Here is an 18,474-nt window from a genome sequence, read left to right on the forward strand (position 1 = left end):
CATTACCATGTTTCCACATCACTCTGACCTTGCATTTTGAGTACGTTTATATTGCGCACACACTTACACCACCCTCTAAGCTTTCCATAAGCTTATGCACGATTGATGCGTGCAGGTGACGTCAGGACGCAGTCGCAGCCATAGTCTCGCTGTAGTTGGAGCGTGCAGCTGAGCTTCTGGAGTTTGCTTCTTTTGTTACATTGTATTTTCCTTTTCTATCGCATTGTACTCAAAAGTTTTTTTTATCTTAGTGGATTTTGTGGTGGTGTTCTTGTGGTTATTGTTTGTGGGTTATGCTTTTGTTATGCTCATTATGAATCAGACTGATGATTTGAAATCCTCCTTGTAGTATCCCAGGATCGGAACCTGGTGAATGGGTGCCGGGATCCGAAAATGGGGTTCTACGGAGGCTGTCGGCGCCGGATTCGGCGATCGGAAATTTTGTGAGCCCGGTTTTCGAGTTCGGGGCGTGACAATAATTGATGCTAGATTCATGTTTGATGGATAGAGTTTTAGGTGGAGTTGTAGGTTACGTTGATTCAGATTATGTAGGTGATCTAGACAATAGGAGGTCTACTATGGGATATGTTTTCATATTAGCAGGCAGAATGGTATATTAGAGATCTATGCTACAGTTTACGATAGCGTTGTCTACAATCGAAGCGGAATACATGGCTGTGATAAAGGTGTCAAAGGAGACATTATGGTTGAAAGGTTTAATAGGTAAACTCAGATTGAAGTGGGATATGATTCGGTTGCATTGTGATAGTCAGAGTGTTATCCGTCTAGCGATGAATCAAGTGTATCACGTGGGAACCAAGCACATTGACGTGAGGTTCCACAAGATACAAAAACTCATTACTTCAAGGGAGATTCTGTTTCAGAAGATTCATATGTATATATGAGAATGTTACAAACATCTTGACAAAACTGGTGACCACAAAGAAGTTTAAGAACTGTTTGGGATTGATCAATCTCACTATCCATTGATGAGATTGGGCGTCCTTACACAGGAGTATGGATGTATTTGTGTTCCAGGTGGAGGGATGTAGAGAGCGGTCTACGCTCAAAGTGGAGGTCTTCAGAGTGACTTGGCATAATGCAAGTTAAGGTGGAGATTGTTGTGCAGATGCCTTACATTCTGCAAAGCATGGTCGTGAGGAATCATGGTTGACTGTGACTCTTTGTGATGATTCACGGTTGACCTTTGGGTTCCACAATTTTGTGTAAAATAGGGTATTTAAGCCCAATTTTGTCATTAGGGCTTTAGGTTAATAGAAAACTAATACAAGTGTTTTCTCACTGGGCTAGGGTTGGCCAAGGGAGATGATTTTCTACACTTGTAAGGGGACTTGAAAAGGATTTCTCAAGACATCTAGGGGTTTTCTAGAGGTGTGCATTACAATGGGAGATTGGGTACATCTGTAATCGAAGAATGTGAGTCTGTACAACTCTAATGTTTTGATTATTGTGGATATCAGTCGCTATGTGCTGTGGCTTTTTCCCGTAAGGGTTTTTCTACGTAAAACATTATCGTGTTTGTGATTTTTTTTTATTTTGTTATCCCGCATCATTATATTGTTCTATATTCATTTATCGTGCTTCCACAAAGCACACGGATTGGTTGTAGGGTTAGATCCGAATTTCTAACACCTAGAGTTTGATTCGGGTTTGTTGTTAGCTTGGGTTCACACCATTGTGGTGTAATATAGAGCAGGTTCACTCACAACAAGAACTAGATAATGAACCGAAAAAGGTGCAAAGGAAAACCATGTGAAAGATCAGTCACCAAGAATCTTGATTTTTAAGAAAATAAAGAAAATGCTAAGAAAATAAATTTTGATTTTCAAGAAAATAAAAATAATTTGAGAAATATATAAATCAAACCTTGGGGAATTTTATATAATGCTTGTGAGATAGATACAAGGATATAATTTGAAGATATAAGGTGTAAAATACTCTACTTGAAAGAAAATGATTGTATATAAAAGGACTAGATTCTTGATTAAAGAAGAGAGTAAAAGAAAAACTACCAAAAAATTATACAATCGATTTATAATTTAAAAAAAAAAACATTATGAGGGGATCACTCATCTGAAAACTAAAGCTGAAATCCCTTCCTCTCGGCTTCACCTTTTCCTTATCTTCATCCCACTTTCTATCTCTTTCCCTAGTTCACGTCCTCTTTCTCTCTCTCCATTCCCCTCCCCCCCCCCCCCCCTCTCACTCCTAACATAGGGTTAAAGAGAGGGGTTGCTCTTTATTTATAATGCACTTTCACATCCCCCCCTTCTTATTCCTTCTAGGAAATTTCATGTTACCAACTCTTATATCCCTATAACTTGCACACACTGTACTGTTTCACACCCCACATGCATGTGATGCGTGGTGGGCTGGGTAGATAAAGGTTATGGATGGGTGGACTACTAGACCATCAAGTGGGTGGACAATTCGGATTGAGTAAATGGATGACTCTATTGATAGGTTAATTGGACAATTACAAATCATATAACATTAGGACGGATTTTTGTTGTCGTTGAGAATTAAGGATTTCACCAACCAAAGGATAGGACAGACATACAGTACCAATTAAGAGACAGGACAGACACTTCCGTTTACTCGTTATTTTTATGTAAATAAGAAAGTACTCCCATTTTAATCCAATAAAAATTCTTTAAAATCAAATTTCTAATAATTAAAATTTTAATTTTTAAGATCAAGAATAAATGCGACTTTTTAATATGTATTAAAAAAGCAACTTTTAAATAACAAGGTTTTTCTCAAATCCTATAGCTCATAAATTTTATTATATCAAAATAATGTTAAAGTATTAAAGGCCGGTTAAAAAATATTTCTAAATTATGATATTCCTTTTTACCAAAACAAGAAACAGGTATTGACAGACAATTGATGAACGAATAGCTAAATGAAGATAGATAGTTGAATAAACGGTTTGGTTTAGTGAATAGATGGTTAGATTTGGTGATATGGATGAACGATTAAAATAAAGAGATTGATGAATGAGTGGGCTATAATTAATTGTAGGATTAAAGGGTTTATGCATATTAAGAGTGAAAATCAAGAGATTGGTCTATCTTCTTAGTTGGATTGAATTAGACGGTTGGGCACATTATCATGCATCTAAAAAGGATTGATCTAAAATATGAGTTTAGTGGTTATTAATGATGTGAGTTTATGGTGGAAATCATAAATCAAGCGAAGGTGAATTGATTTTAAACTCTGTGCGTTTGTTTCGAGTGGGTTTAGCTCAAGATTGCATGGTTAATAATGGGCCGATTGGACATACAATTGAGTGATTCTACTTGGACAGAGTTTTAATGTAAATAAAATGCTATAGTTGAGTGGTTTTGGTATATGGGTCACAGATTATGGCCGGGTAGGTTTAATGCATATTCAATAGTTAAGATTGGGTTAGTATACGAATGGACGCTCGATTTTGTGTGCATAAGCAGTGAGAGTGAACATATGCATACATACACACACACACACAAAAATCATATATTTACTAATTAATACATCAATGATTAATACTAAACAGTTCTATCACACATCAATGGTTACACCTTACATAGATTGATAGATACAGTCATTCATGAATAAATGTATGAATGTATGGATGAATAGGTATATTTATGCATGCATGCTTGGATGAATGTAAGTGTACATGTATGTGTGTATACAAATGCACACTAAAATCTCGAGTCATTACATGAGCAGATGTCAACCTGTTTTTATAGTCGCACATTGACTCACAATGACCCCCAACTCTCTGGAACTAGCACAAGAAACACACAAATGCCTCTACCTCAACAATTGCCTATATGAATAGTTTCTTGTAATGGGGCTTAAATAGACATTCAACCAATGCCTTAAGCACCGATTGTAGACCCATACTTTTTCTTTTTACAACTTTGAGCAGGCTTCCCTAGTGTAAGCTATCATTACAATACACAAAATCGTCATTTAGGAACGGTTTAAAACCGTTCCTAAATTTTTCAGGAACGGTTTAAAAACGTTCCTAAATGAGAGTTGAAACGGAAATATAGGAACGGCAAACGGCTGCATCTCAACTTTTATGAACGAAATTTTAGGAATAGTTTTAAACCGGCCAACGGTCAGATTTTAAATATTAGGAACGGTATTTTTCATTATTTAGAAATGGCCAATAAAAGTTGTGCATTTGTTTTTATATTTAAAACCCAAAGAAAATAAAGTACAATTAAAAATTAATATTAACAATATATAGTACAACTTTATAATAAAAATTATATATATTTACAATAATAAATTTACAATGGTCCATCTTTCGAAAACTTAATATCCGATACTGAGTCAATAATCTCTGTAAAGAATGACCTTGAACTAGGAGCCTCTTGCTCCTCAAACCTGTACATGAATAGAAATCATCAACTAATGCTTTATGAGATTAGGAAGTAAGATCATTGAACGAGTAGATTATGAGATCAGTAGGCCATGAAATCCTAACCCGATGAGCTAACACCTTATAGAAGGTGATCACACCATGAATATGATATAGCACCTGCCAGGTAATTAAAATCCCGATTTATGAAGTGATGTTGCGAAGGAAAAAAAAAGTGGTTTTTGTAATGAAATTTGGCCTAGCAAGCACAATTAATACTCAAGTAAGACTGATAATCAACTTACTGCCATGGAAATTTGCTTGTCTATCCCAGCTTGATGAAGCTCATCAACATATTGCAACGCTTCTCGGCACGCTTCCCTATCATCGAAGAACTCCTTAGAGCCTTCTAGTTGATAAGTTTCATGACCTTTACCAGCCACAACCTACAACATATGTGACAGTGGTTGAGTTAGTGAAAATTGTTGTGTGAAGCCAACTGGGTGTTTCACACTTGCAATGCCAATGATATCATGTAACGTCCTAAAAATCGGGGGTCGAGCAGGAGCCCAATTCCCGAGTTCCAACACATCACTTATGCAACATAGATAATGATGATTAAATATTGTCTGTATTAGTGCCTTAAACATGAATGAGATTATACAAAATCAGCATATCATACTCCAGAGACAGTTAAATTATGCAAACGGAAGACTGTGATAGATATATAAAATATATAAACTGTCGTAAGTCTCCAAAGTGTGAACATGATACCAGGTTAAATATATACATGTATACTCCAAAATTGAACAAAATGAATATACAGGGGTGTTCCAAAGTACAAAATGACAAGCGCAATGACGTCTAATCAGCATCCCTGTAATCTCGTCGATCAGCGCATGCGTAGTTTATACTCAAGGTTACTACGGAAAGGCTCGTAGCCTTAACGTAGTCCTAGTGTATACTCGAGGTCACTATGGTCTCGTCACCTGATCGTAGGCCGACAACTTGAATACAGTATCCCATACACCACTATATTCAGCTCATGAGTTTGGATTGCTCACTGGTCACTACGAGGAGGCTCGTCGCCCCAGCGTAGGCCGACAGCTCAATCACAGTGTTCCATATACCACCATGTCCGGCTCATGAGTCTTAGCGGATCGAGGTACCAAGGTTAAATGGGCTTTTCACTGGTGTGTTTGGTACCTTAGATTCAAGCAGTAATGTCCATATATGGTGAGCATTCATCGAGCAAATCGGGTTACTTGATAAGCTCGACTGGTACGAGCATGCGTTGAATTAATTGACATAAGTGCATACGCACTCCTTGTGGCCTAACCACTGTCGTTAATCTTCGTACGACTCAGATTCATTGAACGTATCCGTCGTGGCTGAAACAGTTCGGCCATCGATCGTAAACCGTTACCGATTGCCTGGACTACATCGTAGCCCCAATCACACTCCAAAACAATAGCATTCACATGTGATAATCAAAGACAGCATGTGACAACCAAATCTAAATATAAATCTCATTTGAGCATTTAAACAATGCATAGTGTGCATGTTAACATACATATGTATTTCATCCATAAATCACGTAATAGAAAGATAGGTTACATAAAGGAAATTATAACTATAGATAAGGGAATTGAGAATCCTATCTCAACGCCCTCATTAAATACATTTCAACAAGCACTTTCTCATTCAGGCATTTTATCAAACACTTAGACTACACATATAAACATACACGTAATATCTCAGTTATAACGTATATTATAGCAAATCCTTTCACGAGGGAGTTGCCACACGTACAACAGTCATGTATTCGCAAACGTAAATCATGACAAGAAAAAAATCATAATTCCATATCCATTCAGACATTTCAACAAACACATGAAAATCATTTAAAATCAACATAGTTTACATATATGTGTAATATACAGAAAATATCGTATCTAAGCATATGTGATAACAATCAAATCAGACATCAATCATTCTGACATTGAAAGCCTTGAAAACCATAACCTAAACATTTATAATCCGCACCTTTCGCCGGTAGACTCGTAACGGGCTCAGTTTGAACTCGATGTCTTTGTTTACGGCACAACAACAACCTATAGGATGAAATAGGTTAGCTATTTCATTATCTACCCTATTTCAATCCCTAAAACAGATTAGGGTTAGGATTTCTTACCCAATAATGGAATCGGATTCGCCGGAATAGCGATACAGATAGGCCGATTCAGCACGTGGAGCGATGTGATCGAATCCCAGGAACTCTCTCCCGCTTTCTCTCTCACTTTCTCTCTCTTTCCTCTCTCTTTGCTCTCTTCTCTTTCCTAGGGTTTGCAAATTCGTATGTGAAGGGAGAGAGAGGGTTTAAGGCCCTTATATAGGCCCAGAGCTAATGAGAATGGCCCCAGGGTCATGGTATACTTAGGTTATAGCCAAAAGTTGGCTATTTCGGTCTAACGGAGCACATCTGGAGGCCCCTTTTCTACGTACAGTCTAGAGTAAGTCCCCTGACATTGGATCTAAGTCAAGTTAAGTTTTCAGTCCAATCGGATTTACAGATCAACCGCGGAGGATCAGTTTCAGTTCAACGGTCACCGTTACTCGATCAAGGCCACAAGTACACTGACTTGTGTTGAAATTTTTTTCAGATCTGAGGGTGTATTTGGGTCAGAATCTGACGGTTTGAAACCTTAGATTTAACCTATAAGTGAACCACTCAATTCACTTAAGTTTCAGTTCACTTTCTAAAGGTATTCGCAATTCTCTCACACTTCACTCCGGGCTCAAGTTGTGCATTTCTGGATATCATTTGGACTTGATTTCTAAGATGACTGTCAAGTCCAGCAAGGCGGTCATAACCGTATAGTTTCGCGAAAATTGAACTTTCGACACGCGGTCCAGGTCCGATACGGAGTTTCGTGATGCTTCCGAGAGCAACTGGGTTTAGAGATTGATCCTAGGTTTTTAGGTAATGTAGCGTTAATGATTCTACTGGTTTTGAGTCTTGCAGTTCGTATTTAAAGCTATCCAAGCTAATTCGATAGGTGATTTGGTTTAACACTTAATTAATCCTCGTCTAATTTCTAAAGGATTCGGTCCTTAGTGGTTTCTGCTTGAGGTGGTACTTGGGTCTTTGTACGGATTTTTCCGAGATGTTACATATCAGGTACCACTTAGAAGTCATAATTAACATAAAAAATTATCAAAGAGGTAAGATTTTGTAGATATTTGCATCACTTTTGTCAAACAGCACATAGTTTAAAACCTTATACAAAGGAAACCTATTATGTGTACTTGTTTTTTGTGATATTTTGATTTCTGAGTGTGTATAAATGTCTTTTTTGACATCCCATGAAGTTTCATTGAAAATTTTGATCAATTTCCCAATGTCTGGCAAAAACAGCGGAACATTATGCGATGCATCAATATTTCCCATGTGATACCCGATATGTTTCTGTATCTCAAGGGTGCGATACATCCCGCCGATACGAAAAACATTGCTTGAGACCCATGTGGCGACCAACAATCTCCAGCTTTTTAAAGCTTAGCTCTTCTTTTTCTTTTTTTCTTTCGAAATGTTAGGAATATTTTATTAAAAAGAAAACGCCAACAACATGCTGCCCTCACAAACATATATATATAAAAAAAGAATTAAAAAAAAGAATTAAAAAAGAGATAGGTTACAGACAGGTGGGTCCCATCTGTACCATTACTCAGTCAAACAAAAGGGCTCCATATCTATCAATTGAACATCATGTGAGACCTTATATGTTAGAGCAGCACTTGCAAAATATATGGATAATGAAGTTTGCCAAGCATACGTGGGAATAAAGACCTGCCCATCTACACACATTCATGACAATATAGCAGACAGCAATATCGGAGCTTGACATTAGGTGGCCACACTGACTAAATCTTCTGACTTAAAATGTTGGCCATATCACATCTTACAAAACAAATGGTGAAAAAATTATTTCTAGACATCCATTGTTATGTACAGTGTCACCCACCTGAGGGGTAAAACAGGAGCTTTGCATCAGGTGGCCACACTGACTAAATATTTTGACTTAAAATGTCATCCATAGCACATTTAAGGTGGGCCACATGGTACAAAACAAATGGTGAAAAAGACCATCCTAAACATCCATTGCTATTTACGGTGTCACCCACCTGAGGAGTAAAACAGCCTGTTTTTTTGTTTATGCCAAAAGATCTAAACAGTGTAGCCCACCTAATGGAAAGGTTAGATATCACGCGTGTGCTGTATTGGCATGGGCTTATGTGTAGATGGGTAGGGCTCATATATGCGAGTGGGATAAGCAAAACATCTATGAATTATGGTCTAGATTACATACATGGATCTTTGGATTGTCTGATGTCAACATGGTTACATCACTTTTGTTGGTTGCAATTTTCGTCATCAATGGTCTCTTTCCTCTGTCACTTTCAGCGGCACAACCAAACACTTCAATGAAAGCATCAATTGTCAGAGACGGAAATATTGGAAGTAGCATCACTGAGTCCATTCATCAGAAATCTCACCTAACAACACCCAAATGATAAACAAGACTATATCACAGGTGGCAAGGAAGAATTCCTAATTGTGCACTTTGCAGCAATGCACTCCATAAAGAAATCGAATAAATGAAAACTTGTACATGGTATAAACTATCAGGAAGGATCCTTACTCTTGCTCCGGTGGTAGACTCTCAGGAGTTTCAACACCTGGTCAAGGGTTCGAGTATCAGATTGCAGACATCTTCACCAAGTCCCTAACTTCTGCACGTCACTCATTTCTCGTTGGCAAACTATTACTTGTCGATGACCCGCATTAGTTTGAGGGGGGATGTTAGACAGGCTGAAACATACCTTGTATAGCTAGCATACCTTATATAGTTGGTTTTCCATAGGTAGATGATTCTGATTTTATTTCCTTCCTTGTATAGATGCTGTAATCTCTATATATTCAACCCCTTTGGGTTGTCTCAAATACACAACCGACGTTCCAGCTATACTACAGAATCCAAACAACCAAGAAACCCAAAAACAGAAAATATCTTTATCCAAAATAAAATTTATAATGTACTTACTATACAGAAGCTATTTTCAGATGGGAGCTGAACCAAATAACTTGTCTGTTTATGTGCTTACCATTCCGCCTGTCTCTTTTTCATCTTCCCTGAAACTCAAAGGCAAGTGAATGACACAGCTAAACTGCTCAGTGCTGTTCAGTTTACAATTTTTGATTGTTTGCAACTTGAAGGCAAAAGCATCCCTCATCGATTATCTATTCTGTTCTTATTTAAAAAATTAGTTGTTTAGCAAATCAACTATCTGTTGTATTTTGGTTTTGTAGGACTTAATTCTATCTTTTTTCGGCTGCGAATTCACACATATCAGGTAATTCAGAGAGCTTACCATGGTCTAATTAACCAAAATCATGTAGGGAAAAAACTGTAAAAAGAACCCAAATTAGAGCACCGTATGCTGTTAATAGAAAACTGTTTTTGAACCAAGCAAGATCCAAGAAAGCAACATCTACTCTCAATCAGGCCCAATAGACTATTACCTGAATTGTGAGCTGCCTTTGGATCTCCAGGATTTTTATCTGGGTGCACCAACCTTGCCTACCATACAAATACAAAGTACTGAATAATGTTTGGACAGACAGCCAGATTACTGAATAACATACATAGTTGGTCCACCTGAATAACCTTTAGTTGCATCCTAACATGTAAGAGATCCTCCAAAACTGAGTTAATTAATTCAACTGAGATCTGAGAATTGAGAGCAACAAAATCAGTGCATTTATGCAATTACTAAAAAAAATCCAACTTGTCCTATTTTTAATTTTTAATTTTTTTATTCAATTCTATTGAATCTACCTAGTAGAATTCCCTGTAGATTTTGATTTTTCAAACATAGGTTAACCATGCCAGAAATCAACTTGACATGAAAAAGCTCTAAGCAATAAGTGAATGAAATGGCAGCATTGATGCCAATAAAAAAACAAATAGCTGAATGAAATGGTCGTATTGATGTGAGACCAAAGCACATCCCTTTTTTCTTGAAGCTCTTGCTAGTTGCAATGGCCTTTCTCGATCTAGCAAGGAAGATCATTTTTCAACAACAATAGATGCAGCATATGTTAAAAATAATAATGAACTTTAGCTGATTGGTTGTGGGTGTCATGAAGCCTTGGTCCTAGAAAAGCATACTTCATACAGAGAATTGGGTGCTGAGCATGGATTCTAGATAAGCATCCTCAATATAATCCTTGGTTTTAATGGCATGCCCGCAAACATTAGAACTACAGCCCATGCCCATCATGCAGCCCATCCTCAATGAAGTTAGTCAAGATTTGATTCAAAAAATATTCATCTTATTTTTAGGATATTATTCAATATCAAATGGTCATCCAACCATAGATCTTGGCCCACTGCCAGCCGCCAAGGAAAAACTACTCATGGTAGAAATGCAATCTTCTTTTGGGAATTGATGGTGGCTGATCTACCATAAGCAGAATACTGGCATATAGTTTTCACACCCGATCATCATTCTTTTACAAATTCAAGTGAATCAGAATTCATAGAAGACAAATCAATCAAACTGATACATAACCAAGAACAGAATTCATAGAATGCAGGGCCATTCTTGTTAAGATCCTAGGCATAGGCGGTTGCTACATGGCAGAAGACTTTCAGAATAGAATAGGAATTCCAGTCAGCAAAACTGCTTTGACCAGATGAAGTAGGGCGAAGAGCTGTTCTCTCTGTATGAATATATACAGCAAAACAGATAATAAGGAAGTAGTAACGCTCCAAGTACTAAACAAAAAAGGAAAGTGATGCCTCCCTCTTCATCTCATCTGTTTTTTTTTTTAATAATAATAATTATTATTATTTTAACACACGCACACACGCCACCACATACTCATGCAGTCGTGGGATTTCACCACCTATGGGTAATCGAACCCTTGACCAGGTGTTGAAACTCCTAAGAGTCTACCACTGGAGCAAGAGCAAGGACCCCATCATCTCATCTGGTTGACGCAGGATACTATTGTAATAAGTAGCAATAGCTTCTCGCAAGTTCTGTTGAAATCCACAATAAAACAGTTTTAAAAAGCTGAAATTCTAAGCCTCATGAAATGAAAGTTCCTTAGAGCTTTGTATGAAGGATAACTACAGCTAGAAATTGACACTAGGCAAAACTGCTGCAAATTATCCACGATACCAAATAAATTTCCAGAGATAGGATAACTTAGAGAAAGATATACCTGCATTGAAGCACACTTATCAATGACTTCATCCACTTGTCTTTTACCCTCTACTCCACCCTGCGATCATATCGCTGGTGTATAAGAATTTGAATCACCTGGGTGCGTTTGGATGGACTATCAAATGCAATTGCAATTATTCATCTAATGAGGAATTGTGATTTCACTAGCATTCAGGGTATGGCTACAAATTGCAATTTCATTAGTTTCAAGTTGGACTTGAAATGATGTAATTGGAATTTGAGGGTTAATCCCTCAATACAAATACTAGGAAGCATTCTTCAATCCCATCCTTAAAAATAAATAAATAAAAAGAGAAGGTTCATGAAAATCCAGAATTTAAATACGGAGATATAGTAAAAATTGAAGTTAACAACATAGAAAAAGTGGCAGAGAAAATCTTCGAAGCTAAAAATTATCGAACTGTAAGGATTATAGCCAGGTTGAAACCCCAGCATATAGAAAAGGAGAGATCCAGTATTGCTCGAAAGGCCTGGAAAAAGAAAAAGAAGATGAAAAATGAATAAAAAAGACCACATATGATAAAGCAATTTTGCATTTTTCAGGACTTAAAGACTTCCAGAATCAACTTCCTGGCTAGAATTTCCAAACAAAATGCGTACACGTCTATTCAGCTGAAGTGCAAACAGAGTTCTAAGAAGAGAGTAGAAAATAGACCAAAATTATTCTAAGAATTAGACAAGGAAATTTTTGAATAATTTGGCTGTCCAGCAATCCAGATGGAATGCTAGCAATAAAATATAAGCTAGAAGTCCTGTCAGTTGCCAGCTCGAACAAAAGATGTTACAGAGGCTGTTGAAAAGCATACGATGTCATTCAAATGGGCAACACAATAATTCACGTGGACGGACGCAGATTGCGTCCTACCCCCACCTGGACGATAATCCATCCGGGCAGGGTTCTGTGGGGCCCACTGTGATGTAAATGTTTTATCCACGCCATTCAATGATTTTTTCATATCATTTTAAGATATGAACCAAAAAAGGAAGTAGGTACAAGGCTTAAGTGGACCACAAAGTGGGGATTGAACTTCCACCATTAAAAACTTCTTGGGAGCTGGAGAAGTTTCGAATCAAGCTGATATTTGTGTTTTCACTTCATCCATGTCTACATGACCTTATTTATAGGTTGGATGGTAATAAAACATCACTTTGGCCCTTAAAAAGGTTTCAACGGTGTGTGTCATTATGAGTGCATCTTTGGTCCACGGGAGCTGTGGACCTGCCTCATTTTTAGTATCTGACCTTAAAATGATCTGATAAAAGTAGTGAACGGAGTGGATAAAACATTTACAGTCCGGGCGGGGGTAGGACGCAATCTGCGTCCCATGTGGACCTGCCTTAAAATGTACCAATCTAAAATGGTTGCCTAAGTCAACAAATGGATCTGATAAAAGTAGTGAACGGAGTGGATAAAACATTACGGTCCAGGCGGGGGTAGGATGCAATCTGCGTCCCATGTGGACCTGCCTTAAAATGTACCAATCTAAAATGGTTGCCTAAGTCAACAAATGGGAGCAATTCAAGATTAACCTATCACTTAGAAATCAAGTGGCACTTTATATGCTTCATAAACTCTTGAAGCTACCAGTAGTACTATCAAAGAGAGCCAAAGTAATATGACACAAAGTCATATGAGTATATCAACTGCACAAGAAACAGCAATCTCGCCATGCACTATGTGAAAGCAGAAAGCCTATGAACCAGCAAGAATCCTGCTACTTGCTACTGCTGCAAAAAAACAGAGATGTGACAGACATGAGTGATAAACGATTCATCCAGCTTAGCAACTACCTGAATAGGATGAAAGTTAGACTTCTTGAAAATTAAGGAATAAAATTCCATTGTGTGTGTCAAATAGACTTCATAATGCAGGATTTGCCGTACATAAGGACAGTTTCAGATTTTGATGAACTACAAGCATGAGAAGTGAGCTTGTAACTGTTGGTAAGTGTGGAAGTGTGAGCCCTTAAGATCTAACAGTCTACACGATATGGAACCCTCACAAAGCAGAAGATTAACGCTCTAATGGCCCGCCTATCTACTACTGGAGCAGATGGATCTGTTCACACATCTAATCCTACGGTATAGATGGCCCCGTATCACGATCTATGGATTAGATTGTCCCAAGGACAAGCTAAAATGGACAGATTACTGTGCACATTATATCTTTCTGTATACTCTTAGTATTTCTTATGATTGATGCTTTTTTACGAGAGAAAAGCTATCCCTTTTTTATAAGAAAGGAAGGAAATGGGATGAGACCAGATTATCCGGTCTTCTCCCTATGTCCTATCCAAAATCAAATTCAATTTTGAATTTGAAATCTCAACAGAAAGGAAGAGGCTGGAAGAAGCCTAAACTTATGGGACCCACCCACTAGCGATTGCTCACCAATGGGCCTCACTGGCCTATGTCCAACAGTAACTGTAGCTACAGCAAAAGCGCCTAACCAAGAAAGCAGAGACTTCCTAGCAGCGTAACTAAGAACCAATCAATTTTATTTCATTGAAGATTTCACTGATCATTTTTAGCAAATAATCCAAACGAATATCATGCCACTTAAAATGCAACCATATCCACCTTATCTACTTACTCCTAAATGTATACTACAAAATTTAGATCCTGCTGTAATGAATAAATGGCATGCCTTCCATCATCACGAATAAATCCTTGATGCCAAATTGGGCTGACCTGGAACCCTCCTAACACACTGTTATTGAATTCCTGTACAAAATAAATGAGAGTCAAGGTTTCTTGTGGGTATCATAACTTAGGACGGCAAATAAATAAATAAATAAATAAATAATCACTCCATTTCCATTGACAGATTCATAAATAATAATAATAATAATAATAAATAAATAAATAAATAACCAAGATAAGAGTAACCGTCTCCTCATGGAAACCAAAGACCACTAATAATCCATGCAAAATTCAACAAGCTAATGAACGCATCACATTTACCTATACACTCATAACACTTGAAACAGATTGTTTTATGACAAAATATCTTGACATCTCCCCAAAATGGGAACTTGTAGCTAGACAGTCTCATACCTGGCCTTGGGCTTCTATTCATCTGCTTGCAGATATCCATATTCCCATTCCACAAATCCTGCAGTCTCCTCATAGCTTCCCGCTTTTCTAACTGCCCAAACACAAAGGCCATGATCAATATCTTCACAGGAAGAAAGAAAAGACCAACAAAAAGATAGAAAACTCTGAAAGCAGGAAGTGGACATGCACACATTTGTGATGAAGATGATAAATCCCATTTGTGACACCTGCACACATGCATCCAGGCTGTTTCATCAGGCAAACCCACATCGAACATGCCGAGGCCAATAGATCAAATTGATTTGCTCATTGGAGAACATGTGTAAGACAAATGCTAAACTTTAGTCGATTTATATTAACCATTCATTTTTCATTGAACAGTTGCAGCCCACTACAAAGCAGGCATGCATTTTTTACCAAGTAATGTTCAGAGTGCCGCCTACTTGATGGATGTGCCTCAAAGAGGATTCTCAATCCTCTTTGTACCAATATCCTTAGCATAGCTCTAAACATTTTTAAGAACATAATTAAAAAAAAAAAATCAACGGATATACCTCTTTTGAAATAATAGGTTCATTCGAACCAGCACATGCATCTTATATGTGAACATAGGGCGAGTTCCGGTCACTAATAGCAAGCTTAATTAGCTTTGACATCTCCAGGCTTGTAAGCCCATTCAATTGTGCCAGGAACAAATGGTAGACGCATCATGAACATCATATCATAGTTGACAACTTCATATATCTTCACAGTACAGTCGTTTGAAACTGTACAACAAAGCAAGCCATCAAGAGTAACCTGCATTACTGAACCACATCAAGGTTGACCACCGCTCATGAAAAAAGAAATATTTTTTGTGTTTTTGTGCTTTTGTGTGTGTGCGCGCGCGCGCACATGTGTGTGTGTGTGTGTGTGTGTGTGTGTGTGTGTGTGTGAGAGAGAGAGAGAGAGAGAGAGAGAGAGAGAGAGAGAGAGAGAGATCCCGCTATAAAAGAAGAAGATCATCTCCACCCATATTCTTGTGTCATAACCAAACCATTTACATCAGAGCAGATTGAAATTGATCTCATTTTAGCAAAGATAATGACAAGAGCTCCAAAACTCATACATAAGAATAGAAGACTAGGAAAGGAAACCACCTTCAAAGGGTTGCAAACTTGCAATGGCTGGAAGCCCATCCGTGCTGAAACCATCACGGATCACAAGGGAGAGCGCATGGAAGTTCCCAAACCAGTCCTTGCAGACTAAAGAGACAGAGCTCCTATCCTTATGCGATTTCATGAAAACAAGAACCCGTTCTAAAACCTCATCTGGAAAGGAAGAAATGCGATTCTCAAGGCCGTTGTCTGCTTCCACTGACTGCATTTTCAACTCAATACGCTAGAGTTACCCAGTATGCAATCCATTGTAGGGAAATGGAAAATGTTAGTGTGCATTTCTATCATACAATGTGGGCCATCCAGCTCCAATAGCAGTCCACCAACAGCCAGGATGAAGGCTCATTCTGCGGAAAGGTGGGCCAGACCATGAGGATATTCAAGATTTACTGATAGTACAAGTACACCCATGGTTCGATGATTAGACCACTGGCTCTATACAACCTGTGACTGCGAAGGTTGCCCAGATTGCGTAGTGTAAAACACAGCACCTACTGTCAACACATGGCAAGGTTCTGTTGGCCTTACCATGATGTATGTGTCATATCCACACCGTCCATCCATTTTGTGAGATCATTTTTTGGGTTCATGCCCTAAAAATGAGGCAGATCCAAAGCTAAATTGGGCCACAATACAAAAAGTGGTGGGGACATAGGTCACATAGACTTCGATGAAGCAAAAACACAAATATCATCTTGATCCAAAACTTAAAGTGGCCCCCAAGAAGTTTTCAATGGTAGTCCTTCAATTCCCACTGCTTTATGTGGTGTGCCCACTTGAGCCTTGGATCTGCCTCATTTTTTGGCTCATGCCCTAAATTTATCTAGCAAAATGGATGGACATAACACATATGTTATGGGGCGGCCCACTGAACTTTGCCATATCAACAAAGTACAAACCAAACTAGGGGCTGTGTTCTACGCACCACAATCCAAGTCCTCCCAGATTGGGCCTCTTTCACTTAAAAGACTTTTACAAGTGGGGACCACAACAGTGACGAAGGTTGGTCTGAGGCATTGTAATCGTAATGACCGTGGACTTGCCAAAATCAGTTCACCCATGTAGCCGTCAGATTTGCCGGAATCAGAAAATATATTGGCAGAGTCATCCATTAGATAATCTTGGCTACTTGAACAAAACAATCATCTAGGGAGAGATATTTTGGACTATGGACCACCACTGATGGATTCTGGCTGGATTGGAATTAGGTGGGCCTCTATTAATTTAGTATAAAAAGTAAATCAAGATGTAAGCAGTGCTACCGTTGCCTTCTCTTCTTTTTTACCTTTTGATTTTTGTCATTGTTTGGATCCTTGTAACAACTAAGAGCTCCTAAATTAGTGTACAATAGAAAGCACCTAGAAAAAAAAATGTCCTCAAATCTGCCGATGCAAACCAGCAAAAACAGCTTTCTTGAAGAGCGGATGCATCTCTTCAACAAACACCTCCGCATCCAGTTTCTCAATATAAGTTTAGATCTGCACACACACAAAACCAAATGACATTTTAAATATGAAAAACAAATGATGATTAAATATGAGAAAAAGATTGACGGTCAATAATGCTTGAGGTCCCCTGAAAAGCAATTGTAATGCAATGATGCGAAACTTCTATTTAGAATCGCCTAATTGGAATGAAGGGGCCTTGCTGCACACATGCTAAACAGGCAAAAAAAAATTATTTAAAAAAAAAATCCTTTTTTTACCAAACAAAAGAACACAATCTCTTCCAAAAAGTACAAAACAGATCTATTTGCTACTAAAACTGCATTTTCCTTTAAAATCAGAAAACTAGCAGGACAAAACAGACTCTTTTCAATTTAAAAAGAAAACCCTAAAAGTATTTCAAAATTCGTGAAAAACCTCGTTCTTCAGATAACAGCACGGATCAGATCCATCCACTGACAACTAGAGTTTCCATCAAAATCAGAAAATGGCAGAAAAAGTCGAAACATTCAGATAAAATAACCATATGAGTAACAACCAATTTCTAGAAAAAAAAAAAAAAAAAACCCTTTTTCCTCCACTTATACCAAGAAGCTTCTCCCAAACCCTAAGAAAAAGAGGCGATCAATCGATCTGGCACGGAAAATAGCTCCGGAGATAGAAATCTGGCAGGGAAAGGAGAGATGGAGCTACTAAGAATAAATGAAAAAGAGGAGGTAGATCTCACCACAGAAGTCGCTCTCTGGCCTCTGAAAACGAAAAGATAGATTGGAAATTAGGGTTTTCCTTCTAAAAGTTAGATCTTGCTTAAGATCTACTGCCATTAACAAATCTCTCACTCAGTCTCTCTATCACTCTCTGAAGATGGAAAATGCATTTGATTTCGCATTTACAGAAAAAGAGAGAGAGAGAGAGAGAGAGAGAGGAACAAAAATAGGTAAGAAATGAGAAAGAGTAAAAAATGGGATAAAAAATGTGGCCATATGAGTGGTTCTGTGGTATAGTAAAACCGTATTAAATTTCGAACGGTCTGAAGCCGTTTCTGAACCAAAACTCTCTTCATTCCTAAATAGTGATTTTGGTGTAGTGCGTTCAATCCCTATTGCCTGATCTACTT

At 37.9% G+C, this 18,474-nt stretch overlaps 3 long non-coding RNA genes across 3 annotated transcripts; 1 reads left to right on the forward strand and 2 right to left on the reverse strand.

Annotated features, from left to right (window-relative positions):
• Positions 1 to 4,152: 4,152 nt before the first annotated feature.
• Positions 4,153 to 15,624, reverse strand: LOC131229594 (uncharacterized). The gene is made up of 4 exons (XR_009163465.1): positions 15,310 to 15,624; positions 14,756 to 14,846; positions 4,687 to 4,827; positions 4,153 to 4,407 (listed from the first exon to the last, which is right to left on the reverse strand). It is a non-coding gene; the product is annotated as an uncharacterized LOC131229594 (long non-coding RNA).
• LOC131229596 (uncharacterized) lies at positions 8,161 to 11,264 on the reverse strand. Its single transcript, XR_009163467.1, has 2 exons — positions 9,966 to 11,264; positions 8,161 to 8,861 (listed from the first exon to the last, which is right to left on the reverse strand). It is a non-coding gene; the product is annotated as an uncharacterized LOC131229596 (long non-coding RNA).
• Positions 13,107 to 14,481, forward strand: LOC131229595 (uncharacterized). The gene is made up of 2 exons (XR_009163466.1): positions 13,107 to 13,642; positions 14,129 to 14,481. It is a non-coding gene; the product is annotated as an uncharacterized LOC131229595 (long non-coding RNA).
• Positions 15,625 to 18,474: the final 2,850 nt, after the last annotated feature.

This window comes from Magnolia sinica, chromosome 16 (assembly GCF_029962835.1).
Source record: "Magnolia sinica isolate HGM2019 chromosome 16, MsV1, whole genome shotgun sequence".
In the NCBI taxonomy this organism is placed as follows: Eukaryota; Viridiplantae; Streptophyta; class Magnoliopsida; order Magnoliales; family Magnoliaceae; genus Magnolia; species Magnolia sinica.